At 42.6% G+C, this 15961-nt stretch overlaps 1 pseudogene; it reads left to right on the forward strand.

The window, feature by feature from the left end:
- The first annotated feature begins 7390 nt into the window (after positions 1 to 7390).
- Positions 7391 to 7621, forward strand: LOC149859640 (U2 spliceosomal RNA; annotated as a pseudogene).
- Positions 7622 to 15961: the final 8340 nt, after the last annotated feature.

Genomic DNA, 15961 nt, shown 5'->3' on the forward strand with positions numbered 1-15961 from the left:
GAGCTGCTACTCCAGACTGGCATTAAAATGATTTAAGATTTTTGCAGGGATTGCCTTAACTAGAAATCCAGTGCATCAAGACACTTCAAAAGCTAAAAATAACAGTACAGATTGGATGCCCTCTGCCTATATGGTTATTTCTTTGTTACTATGGTTATCTTCAAGAACAGCCAGAAGTGTCCCAGAAACCAATTGGTGACTTCAGTAAGATATTGGGGATGGCGGTGGGGAATATACAAGCAAATGCCGTAAAACCATCCACTTGCAATCTTCCCAATAATATTTATTCTCTAATGCTGTACATGGGACAGGGAAGCTAACGTAGTAGCATGTTAGTTTGACCCAGCCTTGCAACCGTCTGTATAGATCAGGCACTTCAGTGAGACTTTTTGGCACTTCTTTATCTAAAGCCGATTCAATCAGCTAGCTAATAGCTGACTGAATCGGCTTTAGATAAAAGCACCAAAAAACCCTGCTAAAGTGTCTGATTTAAACAGACATTGAATGAGCTGGGTCCAACTAACGCAATGCATCTTCTGAGCATGTGCTGGGCTCAGCGTGTGGGGGTGGGGTGGGGTGCACTGAGTTAAAAATAAAGCACCATTTTTGTGTTGTTTATTTGTGTTTTTACATCTGTAAGCAGCCTTAGATACTCTCAATGTATCTAATAGCTTTTTTGTAGAACTTTGATCTACTTGTGTGTACAGTTTGTTTTTTTTGTGGAGGGGGTTGGGGACATCAGCTGTTCTCTAAATTGGAAGAAACATTATGACTTTCCCTTTCACATGAATCACTTGATATCATATCTTTTTTCTTTTCACTATAAATATTGTCCTGCCAGTAATACAAAGGCTAGGGGAAAGGATCTCTGGCAGATTTAGAGATGCAAGGACTGTAGAGATGCGGTGCTTTCCCCCACAATATCCTGCCATGTGTCATTACTTCATGTTTAAGGTATTCATTCTCAATCCTTCAAACATCTCCTGAATGTCAATAATGATGATGGCTTTCATAAATATGTTCATGTGTTTGTATGAGCTGCTACTCCAGACTGGCAGTTTTGTGGAAGGATGTAAATGCAGTTTTAATGCATCTTGAGAGATCAGAAGGCTTCAGGAGTTTTAAATGTGCCCTAATTTAACTGCAAAAAAGCTTTCCTTTTCTTCAGCAATCCTTTAACACTCAAGACCTTGACTCCAATAAAGCCTTTGATCTGGTATCACATGATGTTCTCATGAGAAAATTGGAGGACTGCGGGCATAACTGCTTGATAGGTGGGTAGGAAGCTGGACCAAGCACAGGCCCGAGGGACACCACTGGTCACTTCTTGCCAAGATGACACAGATCTGTTCATTAGAACTCTCTGGGTCCTACCCCGCAGCCAGCTTCTTTGGTTTTGCTGGAGGTGCATTGATTGATGCATGCCTGAGTATTACTTGCCTTGCTGGCTACAGTGTCTCACTATCGGCTCATGTCCATACTGTGGTCAATTATTACCCTCAGGTCTCTTTCATTTGTGTTGCTAGTCAGTCTGGTATCACCAAGCCTACAGGTGTGTAGGGGATTGTTTGTCCCCAGGTGGAGCACTTTACATTTCTTCATGTTGAATTTCATCTGATTCCAATCCACCCAATTTACCAGCCTGTCTAGGTCCACCTGTATCTGTAGCCTATCTTCAAGCATGACCACGCTTCTCCATAACTTGGCCAGTGAGCTTCTTCTTCCCCTCTCCCCCCCCCCCAAAAAAAAAAAACCTGTAAAGCATAAGGAAGCAAACTTTGAACTATGGGGATGCAATTTCCTCATGGGTGTGCAATCCAGGTGGTTCTGAAAATATTGATACTATAATGATATAGAGCTAATTCCTACTGGGAACACATCAGGAAAGAAGTGCTGAAGTCAGCAAGAGTACAATGGGACTATTCAAAAAAACATACGTAATTCTGCAGATAAGGAGATAAGGTGTGTTTTAGAGAAATGTCAAAGGGCTTTTGAGTCTAAAGAGATAATTTCAGTGACCCTTATTGTGGCACCTACCACTGGAATGCAACCACTTCTGCTATGGAATGTAAGCATGCACAATGGCACTATACACAACAATTTTGGGACCGAAGAGGAAGAACAATGCATCCAGTTGAAACTGCCCAAAGACCATATTTTTAGTTGGGTAGAATGTAGTTTTGTAAGCTGGGATTTGACTGGAACATGTCAGGATCACACTATCCATTCATCTTTTGACAGTTTGCTGTGGGATAAGGCCAGGTTATGGCTCACCTCCAAGCCATTGGAGCACCGTGCTATTTACAGTCCACACTATACCTTTCTTTTTAATAAAGGGCTATTCTCCAAATAACCCAATATTGATCTTTGCTTAAATTCTTTGCACTGTTGATGTTAGTACAAATATACAAGTAAAAAAATACAAGTAAAAAAAATGTTTTTGCAATGTATTCCTTGCCTTGGCTCTATTGGCAACTTACAGTTCATATGATTCAGTGCTGTGAGCAACTGAGAGATTGTTTTACAGGCTTAGAGTAAACTTAGTGAGCATTAAAATAATCATAATAAAACCACTCTCATCTTGGTGACTTTACAAGGGCGTTACTTTACTGAATGAATTTGCATGTCATAGTTACAAACACTGTATCTAAAATAGAGCATTACAATTAGGTGAACGGGGGCAATGATTTTTAAGCCACTAATGAACTTTATTCCTGTGGGATTTCCTTTGGTAGTGCTATTATAAACACTGTAATCGCATTTTTATTGGACATACTTCACTTTGCTTTCAGTATCATATCACAGGTTGCATGCTGAGATTACAGGGATAGAGCTCGCACCAGGAATAGTATCTCCAGGAAGATGAGGGGCTTAAGGATTATATCTATCTTCCCCTCTCCCCCATGAAAGCGGCATTGTGTTAATACAAGTTTTAGTAGGCAGGGTGGCACACAAGGTCCGGATGTGTCAAACTATTCCCTGGGAGCAGCCTTCTCCATTGAACTGAACAGGACTCTAGGTGGGTGTGGTTGCACTGGAATTGATTTGCACAGACCTGCCTGCAGGATTATGGGCTTAACTGCACCCTCTCAAGGAGGTAATGAGTTTTCAAGGCTTGGGAGGAGTTTCCTTTTTAGTTGGAGTAAAGCTCATTGCTGCAGGGTGGGCTACTTTGCAGCTTGGCTTTGTGAGGCAATAGTGCCATCTGGTGACTACTCTTGTGTTTTCCTTTGAGGGCCTCTCTGGGATATTTTAAAACCCTGAAGAAGCTTCTTTCTTTACTATTTCACAGGCTCCTATTCCTCATTTCACTAGCTGGTTAATCTTTAAAAGAAGCTTTTTAAACCAAAGCTAAACAAGAGGTATAGAATGAATGGAATAAAAGTAGAAAACGTGTTAACAGTAACATATGCACTTTCTGGAGCGTTGTTTTGGCTCACTATTTCTTTCACCTTATCCCAAATTCTGTCTTGGTTGAGGCAGTACCCCTGTAGAACAGAGATACCAACCAACCAACCTGGTATTTGTGGTTTTACTGCTATTTGAACACGGTCATACTATATCCTGTAAGCCTCTAGTTCTGCCTCTGCAGTGAGAGCAGTACAGTTGAATCGCTCCTTAGCCCATCTGGAAATTCAACCCATACAATGTGCCTTGCAGAAGCTGGGTTCATTTTGGAGTATGCAAAAGTTTGAGGGGTTCTAGAAATATGACATCACATCACAAGCTGATGTAGTGTGGCCAGCTCTTACAACTGAATTCTGCTTTTCAGGATACCTGGTACTTTTCAAGGATGCGCATGTGCTGAGAGGAACAATGTGCTTGAAAATTTCAGCTTTTAAAATAAAAAAGTAAATTTCTGGCCCCCGGATGTGTAGGGAAAAGTTAGAAAATGTGAAGCAAGTTCATCCAAAGCCAAAGAACCTCCCCCTGAAGTTATTAATTTTAAAGTCATGACTTTTAAGCTAAACTTATTATTTTAGGGAGCCTGACTCACACTTTTTTGAATGTTTGGAGTTGCCAATATGGCAATCTTTCTTCATATGACTGCAATATAAAAGGTGCTTGCATAATATCAAAACTTGTAGCACAGCATGATAGTCTGAGAGAGTGCAGCATCCTTGTGCTTGGTTGTGTGGCTTGGTCCTGATGGTTTGACCATTGTAAGTTTCAACATTATTATATACTTTTTAACTGTAAGGCATCTGGGGGATGACATAAGCAGTACACTCCACAGCTTGCTTACCATAGCTGCATAGACCACCCTTTGGAAAACGCTGTGATGTACTGTGAGCCTCATCACAGTACAGGTATGTCTAATCTGGCAATACGCTCACAGCAGAGATGAGTTTAGATCCTAATTCAGCAATTAGAGCGGTGTGGATGAAAGAGTCTTCAGGCACCGATGCAATTACAGGATTAAGGACGGATTGGGAATTCTCAACAAGATAACAAACTATGTTCATCTTTCTACACTCCTGCCCAAATGGTTTATCAATGGTTTTTTTGTTTGCTTGTTTTGGGGGGGGGGGGGGGTTTCTACCAATACCTTTCTATTCACAACAAAGAAGCAATGTATGTTACTTTTCTTGGATCTGATGGGCCTGTGAAAAATTTGGGATCTTGAAAGGAGAAGAAAGTGATGATGGAATCAGATATCCTCTATGCAATTCTGTTTGTTTGTAAGAAAGCACCAGGTATTATTTTCTGAAACAAAACAGGAGTCAAACAACCTGTGCTCCCAGTGGGTCTCTCTGTAGGTTTTTTTCTCAGAGAAATGCTGTCATACTTATTCAGTCTTTAGCACTCTCTACCTGACTTTACAATGTCTTTTTCCAGTTTTTTTTTTCTTCACACACTTATACAGATCTCTACACATGACAGTGCTTATAGAGGCCTCTCTGTACAGACTCACAGTTCCTTAGTCTTGTGCCTGCTTCAGTTTGTGGAGAGACTTGTTATTACAATAGCTGCTTCCACGAAGTTTAATACCTTATAACTACCTTGGCCTTTACTATTAAACATTCAAAATTTTACAACAAATTTCAGATAACATTCCTGGTGCTAAATGCTGATAGGGAAAAATGTTGTTAAGGGCTTCTTGTGACTTATTTTGTTTAATTTTGAGTACATTAATTTGGCTTAGATCAGTCATGAAGGCCTTATGGTATTATTTTTGATTCCCTGATTGGCTGAGCCCTCTGTGGTCAAGGTGGTCATTAGAAGCCATTTTGACTACTTTTTCTCAGCAGTAGGGTTTACATTATTATGCATGCTCTGTTGGACAAAAACTGTGTGGGGTAGGGAATGTTTCTTGTGCCTTTGTTTGTGTGTGATGCAACTTATCTTCTCATACCAGGATGACCAATTGAGAGCCCATGAAAATACCAAGGGCAAAGTCCAAATGCAGAAGACTCCACCAGGTAAGAGCATCATCATAGTAGAGTCTTTAGTGTTTCAAGGATGCCTGTCAGCCTTTTTAGGAATGTTTTTAGTTCCTAAAAACTAAAGTTTAGGGGTTTTTTAGTATATGAAAAACAGATTACAGTAGCACCAGTGCTATACTTGTGAATTATCTTAATTACGGTTTCTTGTTCCAAACTTTGCAACAAATTCTTTTAGTACATATGGGAACTTTTGTGAAGGAATCTAGTGCTGCATTATTTCTTGTGAGATACTATTTATGACCTTTTTGCTGGGATGTCCTGCATTGCAGCACAGGTTCTTTCTAGGTTTGGAGTGTTTACTCATGTGTTTGAACTAGTTTATAGCTGGATTTTTGTTTGGCTGGAGTTTACCTGTTCCTGGTCAACTTTTTTTATAACGTGAGATTATTGGCATGAGTAGCACTCAGAATCTTGGCAGGCAATACGGTACTTTAGGTCTTGCTAACAGCCCTATAACCTCAAGTTTCTCTCTCTCATTGGTATTGTCCCAAATTCTGGTTCCAAATCCCATTCTCCTAGGCCTGCATACCAGAAAACAATTGCAGTGAAGGGTGATCCCATGTCATATCCATTTTTGGCAGCTGCCAGATCATACCAAGCACAGGCCTGAGGGCTGCTGAGCTGTTGAAAGAGTTCTGTAGTTGCTTTTCATATCCTGACACACCCATCAAAATAAGAAGCACATACTATTGGTATTTAGCACTGGAAGGGGCAGGCTATAGGATGAGTAAACCTGGCCTCCACTCTGATTTAGGCAGCTTCTCCTCAAATGCTGAAATAAGTTGCCACATAAGACCACAGCCTTGACTTAACTTAAAGCCCAGGACAGGCGTTGTTGTGAAGCAGTTGCACTGGGGTTGAGATTTTTTTTTTTTAAGTTGCCATAAATGTCGCAGCTCGGGACCAGCTGGGTGCCAAGCTCTATGGAAAACTGGGCCTATTAGAAATATAATGTGTCAGTTGAAACTTTAGCCACCAGAGGGCCGTCAGTGGCTTCTAGGCTATCCAGGGGAGCATAATACAACTACAGACTCTCTGTCTGCCTGAGGAAGGCTGTTTGCACCTGAAAGCTTGCAAAGAACACTTTCCCAAACTATTTAGTTGGTCTAATAAAAGATATCACATTTGCCCAAAGAAACTTGAGGGCAGTTAATGTCATTTTTTGCTGAACATTTGGCACTTCTACTGCCCTTGTTATCTTCATGCAGCCTGGATTTCTTCCTTAAATTCTGAATCTTATTGCTGGCTTCATAAATACAGTACTTGACTGACCTTAGGTACTGAGTGGGCAGCATATGACTGTTCTGAAGGACATGGTACTGTTTAAAATTTCCATTCAAAAGATGACACATGCTGTTCAGTATGCCCCAATATCATCTACTCTCATGAAACAAGGGAGAGCCTGGGCGCTGATCGATTCCTGCTGCTTGTATGCCCAGAGGGCTGGGAAATAATGTAATTCCCACCTTTCCAGAACTGGCACAGTGGCTTAAACCAACTAGCACTGCAGTGTTAGCAGTGCTAGCAGGACCCTTTACAACACAAAACAGTTAAAGATGGATCAGGATTTTGAGCACTTGGACTTGAGAATCTTTGCCTAGGTAATCCCATGACAAAACATCATTATGCATTCTTTATAACCTTGTGTTAAAGATGGAGAAACCAGTTTAAAGTGTTTAAAATGAACAGCATGAAGCCAGGATTCTGTTTCAGCAAGATTTCTTATTTTCTTCAGCTGTAGAGAGGTTTCATAGGGAAAAATCCTCATTTTACATTCTTTGGAATGGGGTAAAGACCAACTGTTTATCTTAGGAGTTAATATTAACTGAGATGGGCTGGAGCAGTCAAAGTCCAACTGTTTTCCTTGAAAAGAAAAGCAGAGAAAAGGGACAAAAAGGGAAAAGACTTGCAAGGAATACATGCATCTTGTCTCTGGTCCTGCTTTTACTTGTAACCTCTAGTAGCTTTGTTTATCACAAGGGATACTACCTGGCAGGGGAAGCAGCGTGACCACGTAGGCGAGCTCCCCAGGGTAATTGTCTCTGATATGTCGTCCATAGGAGGTCTATATTGAGCAGATTCTTTTTGGTATTGGGTGGTGGAACCGGAGCGTGCTCCATCCACTCCATGCATTGACCTGGTATTGCAGTGCTTCCAGGACCGGTGCAAAAAAAGCAGGGAAAAAAAAAAAAAAAGCTTTCTTAGGAGTGAGTGAACAGGGCACCAGCCCTGGGCACCTTTTTAGAGGGGGTGACTGCACTATGAGGTACTATAGCCTATCTGTAGGGATCCTGTCCCTGAGCCATGGCAGCCCAGGCCTGTACCTGCAGCAGTAGTGAAGCTTGGTTGTGAGCTATAATGCATCTTGGTTTATGCTGCATTTCTTAGTTCTGCCCTTTCTTTATAAATTCTGGCTACCATAAGGTGTGGGTGGGTGAGTGGGCGTGCATGCTGCAGAAAAGCTGTTAACTAAAGAATGAGGTTGAGGATAACATTATTTACCCCAATTCTGACTCTCTCCCCAAATCCAGTCTGCAAGACCTTTATGCAGTCACAAAGAGGCCCAGAGGGGAAAGGCTGTGTTGTGTGCTGGTCAGTGGCAGGTTATTCCCCATCCTGTGCAGTACCTTTTAAGCTGCTTCTGAGAACCATCTCTGCAGCTGGGTCTGTTAAAGATGCATAATGACACTGCTCTCTGACACACTGAAGTACAGTGGGCCCAAATTTGGCAGCTTTGATGTTACCTTTACTGCCATCCTAGAAGATGCTGGTAATTGTTGTTTGTTGTAGACCAATGGTTTTTTACCTTTTTTTCTTTTGTGGACCTGTAAGCAATTTTGAATGGAGGTGCAGACCCCTTTGAATTGTAAGTGTGGTTGTTCACATACTTTTGATAGATCATAGCCATCTTTCGCAGATCAGTTAGACATAGCCTCTGGATTCCCAGGGGTCCACTGACCATTGGTTGAAAACCACTGTTGTAGATTAACATTCACATTGCAGCATCACTGAAAAGCTCAAGGCCCCATTGTCCTAAGTGCTTGGGCTTCCTATAGAGAAACAAGAAGCAAGTCTCTCATCTCTGAAACAGAAAAGAGCTAATGGATGAGAGGCTGCTAATTGCTTGAAAGTAGGCTACTTTAGCAAGCAGTATTATGAGCAGGGTTTGGTTTTTTCAGTCTAAACAATTACTTGAATTGCTTGTGCATAGGCCATTCCTAAGTAAGTGTAACAACAGAATTGCACTGGGTCACAATATCAGTGGTCCTGTGTATTGGGAATGTCACTGAAGCTTGCTGGAATATAATCCGAATCAGTTATTGCAAACCAAACCACACACAGCCCTGAAATTTCTCTCTAGTTAATCTCTTTGATATAAAGCATATGATGGCAGTGGAGCTGCACAATTAACGATGGCTTTCTGGTTTGGAATGACCTTAATAATTACACTATGTTGAAAGGATGGATTAAGTCTTGGCAGAGGTGTTTTATGGGAGCTGACATTCAGACAGCTAGAGGACATCTAAAGCAAGCACTGTGAAAATGGCATGCTAACGCTCTGCTATCATGTACAGGGAGCCAACATAGCTATAATAGCAATTCTCAACCATGGCGCTGCAGCCCCCTGGAAGTGCTATGTGTTGGGGGTGAGGCGAGAGAGATGAAATAAGTCAGTTCTAGTGGGGAGATGTATGCAGGCTCTTCCCTTCTAGCTCTATCTTTCCCTCCTCCCCTTCCTGCTGGTGGGGTCCTGGAAAGGGGGAATGGACATATGGAGACTCCTGGCCTGCCACCCTCTACCACTTTCTATATCAAGTAGGGGAGAGCAGCATGCAGAAATCCCATCCTGTGCAGAGGTGAGTGAGTGAGTATCCCAGCAGAAAACCCTTCTCGACAGCAGAGGCAGTCCTGGTCTCATCAGCAGATTGTGGTAACTGTGTTGGGCAGGATTATAAAATAAGCCTCCCGTTCACACACACCTGCCTTTTGTTTGCAATGTGTTTTCACTTTCCAGTGCTGTGGGTCCATTTTAGGGCATTTATTTCCTTACATCTTTCTGAGAGTCCTTTGCTGGTCTCTTATGACAACTATTAAGTATACTTTGTGAGCAGTTCTGAGCCAACAGCTGATGAGAGTGTTTCATAATCCCAGAGAGAGAAAATGTACCTTGTATTCAGAGAGACCAACCTCTTCATTCCTTTGGAACAAGCAAAGATGCTCAAGCTCCATTATGTCAAATATCGGACTAAACAGGAGTTGCTTTGATGTAGAAAGGACTTTTCAATTGACACTAAATAGCGGCTGCCCTATATGATCACCCTATGCCACTGTCACTTCTGGTGATGTCACTTTGGGGTATTGTAGGATTTCCAGTGACACTGGGGTAGGCCAGTGGGGTAGGCAAGAAGTATGGCATTGTACTCCTTAATTCATCTGTTGGCTTCAATTAGACTCTGCTGGTTTTGTGGGACCCTCTCTGGAAAAATGACTGTCCCTGAACTGTTTGTTTTGACATGTCCTCTTTTAATTGTGTAAAGGGAAGGATCTGACCTAACAAAGAACACCAGAGATGTATCCTAATCACTTTTCCAGCCAATTGTTGTAATTCTCAGCCTGCAGGAGTGTTTCCAGAAGTTGGCTTGAATAACAGTGGTTCTAAGATATAAAGTTCATTGAAGTCAAGAGGAGTATTTAAATTGACTCCAATGGGCTTTCAGTCAGGCGCCTTGACTGCTGATTCTTAACTGGAGATCCATGAATTTCTAGTGACCTGGGTAGCACTTGCATACAAAATTGGGTGGTTGCTTGGTGCTGGCTTCCTATCCTTATTTACAGTTCTTAAATTGCAGTAAAGGAAAGTGCTGAGTGCATTATGGTATCAGTATGAGGACTCTGCATTCCCTTAACCCTTGAGAGTTTGGAAGAGGAGAATTTTAGCTCAATTATTAATTCAGTGCAGCAAGGACCATCCTTTATCCTCTGTTTGTACAGCACCTGGCACAGCTGGGCTGGATCTTGGCTGAGCCCGCCGCATAGTATTGCATTGGAAGTATTAATTTGTTACCACTATTAGGATGATACTTGTATTACAGCAGGGCATAGACTGAGTCCAGCTGAATGCAGATCCCCTTTATACTACATACTGTACAGACCCATAATAAGATTCAAGAGCTTACAAAAAAAATACGAGACAGGAAAAGGGGTGTGTGTGGAGAGCTGAGAGAGAGGTAACGTGACTTGCCCAAGGTCAAACAGTGGGTTAGTAGTAGAGCCAGGAATGGCAGAAAGAACTCCAAAGTCCTAGTTTAGCATCCTGTGTATTGAACTATGCGGTGTCACTTTCAGGCACTTACTGATGTTAAAACTGATATGAGGACCCAAAGGCCCACTCTTGCTTCGGTTGAAGTGGCTGACAAAACTCATGGTGATTCTGTAAGAAGAAGCTCAGGCCCCAGACATGGGACCTGTGTCCTGGTTATGTTTGAAAACTGGGCTCCCTATGTGACTGTGTTTTGCATGTGCAGATTTCAGTTAAGCTCTGAACATACGGCAGAGCTTTTATTCTCAGTAATGGAAACCATGTTATTACAAATGTATGCTGTAGTCAGACATTCAATTTATTTGTTATATTGGCAATAAGATGCTCACATTAGTGGTCTCCTACAAATCAAATGTTTCAATATAAAAAAAAACATTGCTTGTTTCTGACTGCTCAATCCCCAACAAGACAAAACAAAACCAAAAAAACCCAGGGGTAATTCCCAAGATTGCAGTAAAAAAAGCACAAAACCTTTGTTTTTACTAGGTGACTAGAAGTGAAATTATGAGCCTCTAAACTAAAGTATAAGTTTTTTTTCCTTGTAGCTTGAGATCTGTCCAATCAATAATCTTTCTGCTAACTCTGGGGAGAATTTTAGTTGCCTTCATAAAATGTTTTAATTATTTAAAATCATAAAATATAAGTAGGCACAATTTGCTTAGAACTCATTAGGGAAATATATGAATAAGAGGAAAAGATAATGTTTGCTTCTGAATTAATTTAAAGCAGTCTCTAAAAAATGAAATCTAATCCTGCAAAGCAGTGACTTATCAGCAATGTTTACTTTTCATATAATAGGAATAAATATTAAAGCAGCTAGTTATGTTCTTATCCCTACAGTACTGTGCAGAGGCAAAAAGGGAGATAAATAACTTGTTTGAAATTGTACATTAATTCCCCTCTTTTACAGGTTTTATGTTTATTCATTTCCTTTTTGGAAGCATTGCCTTTAAAATTATTGTGACAAAACAGGTGACTTAGAACCCACAAGTAGCTGCAAATGCTTGGGACCAATTTGTGTGTGATTAGAATTATGCAGAAGTAATGCTGTATACTTATATGGAACCTTTCATCCTGAAAGAATTCACAGTACATAGAGCAGTGGTTCCCAACCTTGGGTCATGACCCAAATGAGGGTTGCTGGGGCAATGCTGGAGGTGCCACATACAAAGGATGAGCTGCACCATGTGCTGGGAGCTCCCCCGCCCCTGAGCTGCCAGGGTCCGCTCCCAGCAGCAGGTTGCAGCAAAAAAAGGTTGGGAACTGCTGACAGAGTACCATGGAAATGCATCCACTTCTGGGGTGGGATGTACCCAACTGAGAAACAGAACGTCAAACAAGAATTGGCAATAAGTGAAGAAAAACAATTCCCACCTTTGATTACTCTCTAGGAGTTTTGGTGTTTACTGTGACAGGGATATGCATGCTTCCACTTGTGACAAAAGTGGGACATTACTATGATACTGCTGTGGATAATGGGAAATTGTACCAGGTAACATGGTACCCTAGCTTCTGTATTTAGTTTGCTGTGAATTGGATGATCTGGAACAAATCCAGCATAACATTTCATCTGGAAGTGAGTTGATTGTGTGTTTGATGTTGTCCCACTGTTTAAAGATGTGACAGGGTAAATCTTTCCACCAGCCAATTGATTTATTCACTGTCTCTGAGTTTTACTAGTGTGGGCCAGGTTGTGATCCTAGTCCAGATTTACATGCATCATCTCAACATCACCTGCAGCTCTTGAGCATAAAAATCTGGCAAGCACAGACTTTGTCACTTATGGTCTGATATAAAAAGAAGCCTGAGTGGTTGCTTCACTGCCTTTCTGCTTTGAATTCTGAGCAGGACCCCTTCTGAGGCTGCCAGGATAAAAATGTGACACCCAGTCAAATTGAAAGGCACCTAAACTTCTTAAGAGGCTGCTTTTGAATTCTGGGGCACGAGTGAATTCTCCATTTATCCACCTGCTTCGCTTATCAGTTGTTTGACCTTGGGTGTGGCTTGCTAGTTGCTGTAGCCTTAAGGAGTGGAAGGTGCCAGATTGAAAAGAGTATTTATTTTTCAAGCCTGCACTTACACCTCAGAGTACAAGACCATTAACTGAGGTGTGGCTATAGTCAAGCTGAGTAAAGCAGTTCAGGTGCCATGGAAAACGGCATAAAGAAAACAACCTTGACTGGATAGGAGTGGAAGCCCTTTTATCCAATACCCATAGATATGAATAGAAGTGTCTTGGGTTTGTCTAGATTCAGGAAAGGCCTTTTAAAACTGAACGTAGACTACTCAGCCTGCTCACTGCTGCTGCAAGCATTAGGGCTGGATTTCTCCCTAGTATTGGAGAGAATGAAAGAGGTGCCCCAGCTATCAATGCACTGTGCCATGTGCATCATGTCCCCAAGAGGGAATGAACTGCTGGTAAAGAAGTTGCCTTGGCCATTAACTAGGCCAGTGACTGTGTACTTCAGATAGCAATTGTGCTCTTTGAAGACTGCTCCCCTCTGCCTTCCCTGGAGAATATGTCTGTAGCCAGGGATTGCTGCCGCAAAGAATGCATCCGGTCTGGGAAGGATTTCATTTGACAACACTTTATTCACTGTGCTATTGAGGACTCTTTCATCATAAGCTTTTTCACCCCATCAGCTTCTCTGAGCTGCAGCCCAGAAAAAAAACATATCTCCTGGCAAACATATACAGGCCATGAGCCTGGCATGAGTAATATAAACAAAGGGAATCTAGCAGCATAGCAGGTTCAAACAAATGGGAACTAAGTTGCTTTGGTTTCCAATTGAAGAATCATTTTCATCCTCCCCTCCCTGGCTTGGTTTGGTATTCTGCACAGGCTCATTCTCAGTGGAAAAGCTGGATGCAGAAAATGGAAGAGTCATGTGGGCTCATAGATTCATAGTTGGTAGGGTCAGAAGGGACCTCAACAGATCATCAAATCCGACCCCTTGCCATGGCAGGAAAGAGTGCTGGGGTCAGAGGACCCCAGCCAGATGCCTATCCAGCCTGAGTCCTTTGGTGTGTCCTAGGAAAGAGAGTTTTGCTCCAAGTTTTAAAGCCTGTTAGTTTTGTTCTAAATTTCTTCCAGGCTGCAAACAGTTGTGAGTGACTGTTGGCCTCAATCTTGGCAAACTGGAGGGGGCTCAAAGGTTAACATAAATAGGTTAATTTACCTAATTAACAAATAAATTTTAGGGAAATTGGTGAGACCTCTTCTTCTCCCTAAAGGCTCCATTCAAACAACTCCATTCATTCAACAATAAAGAAGAGTGTGGCTTCTTTGAGGCAGCAAGTGTCTGTTCCACTTGCCTGGATGGCTTCTAGCGCAACTGAGCTCTTGCTGTCACTGGGTCTCTGGGGAATCACTGTATTACAGAGAAAAAGTAAGGATGCCTGACTTCACCATACTGTAATTTGAGCTTGTTCCTGTAGCATTTACACACTTGAGCAATAATTTCTGGATCAGTACTATGTTTGCATCATTTTTTACTCTTTGCTGCCAGGCCTGTAAAGCTGAAGTGCCCTTCTATACTCGTTGACTAGGGACAGACGTTCAAAAAGCCTGAGCCTGACTTGATTCAATCTTTGCAGGTTAGTTTAACCTGTCTAGGCTAAACCGGTTTGTAACCACCCAGACATCCCCTCTGGATTTAAGAAATGCAGGCACATGCCTGCAGTGGCTCAGGCTAGAAGCCAGGGACGTGCTAGAACAGCCCCCGCTTCCCTTCCACAGTGCTGAGTTGAGGGGGGTATGGCAAGGCCCAGTAGGATACTCTGATTAGGGAGGGGTTTCCACCTCTCACTGCTGATAACAGAGCATTGAGTTACATAACAGTTGCACAGAGTTATTAGCATTTATCAGCCCATCAAACAAAACAACAGCCTTCAAGCTCTTCTTAGACAACTTTTTCCAATGAAGGAATGGAGGGACGTTACCAGCTACCTGTTGATTAGCTCCAGAAAGCCCTAAGCCAATACTGTCCTGTCTCCTGCAGCATAGACTGTAGCCAGCGTGTGGTATGCTAGCTAATAGGGGTGTGCGAAGTGGGCCCTATTCAATTCGGATTGGCCCGAATCGGGGACAGAGATTCGATTAATTGATTCAGATTGCTGTTCCTGATTCGATTCAGCTGAATCTGAAGATTTGATGCTGATTTGGAGAATCAGCAATTTGGACATAGACACAGCTTTAAACGTTTTTTCTACATACATTGAGGTACCAGCTCAGCTTGTGAATGCTGCAATGCTGGGGTGCATGGAGTGTCCCACAAGAATGCGGGGGGGCCCCTCCATGTGCTCAGCAGCAAAACCAGATGTCTGCCAGGGAGTACGCAGGGGGGAGATCAGTCGTGGGGGGACTCAAGTGCTCTCCTGGACCCAGGAGGCACCAGTTGCTGAGCCACGGGGTGGGGGGGGGCCTTGCGTGCTTCCTGGCAGGACCAGAAGTGCTTCTGGTCCACTTCTGGGCAGCACCCCACACTCCATGTGCCCCAGCATCGCAGCATTCACGAGCCTCCTGCTACCTAGAGGTATGTAGAAAAAACATTTAAAGCTGTCTATGTCTGAATTGATTTGGACGGTTCTGATTCGATTAAGAGATTCAGTCACTGAATTGAATCAGGGACCGAAACTTTACACAGCCCTACTAGCTAATGCTGAGAGGTGCCTACATAAGGCAGAGGGGAGCAGGGAATCTCTGCTTGATCGTGGAGTGGTGAGGGGTGGGGGGGAATAGCAGGAGGAAGCCAGGCAGATACCGCTGTACCTGCAGGAGCTGCAGCCAGGGAGCAGAGGGGAGGTGCTAGCCCTGCTGGGCTGGAGCAGAGCCTTGTCCCGAATTGCAAAGCATCTGGGATGCTAGAGGACTCTGATTTAACTTAAACAGAAAGGGGTCTGGGACAGACATTGCATAAACTGGTTTGACCCAAATCAGCTAAGTCTGAACTACATTCAACCAGGTTTATCTCAAACTGGTTTCAGCCATTTTCAAAGTGGTTTATATGCTTAAACCAGTTTAAGTGTAATGACTGTCCCTAGCCATTGACTTCAACGACACAACTCCCATGATGGTGGATTAAATATTGGGCTGTGACCGAGTCTGATGCCTCTAGTCACACCACACCCTGGTCCTGATTAAATCCAGGACCTCTCCATGTAAAAGAATGAGCCTCTACTTCCTGAGCTAAAG

Source organism: Crocodylus siamensis, chromosome 7, assembly GCF_052110815.1.
Source record: "Crocodylus siamensis isolate JL-2025a chromosome 7, ASM5211081v1, whole genome shotgun sequence".
NCBI lineage: Eukaryota > Metazoa > Chordata > Crocodylia > Crocodylidae > Crocodylus > Crocodylus siamensis.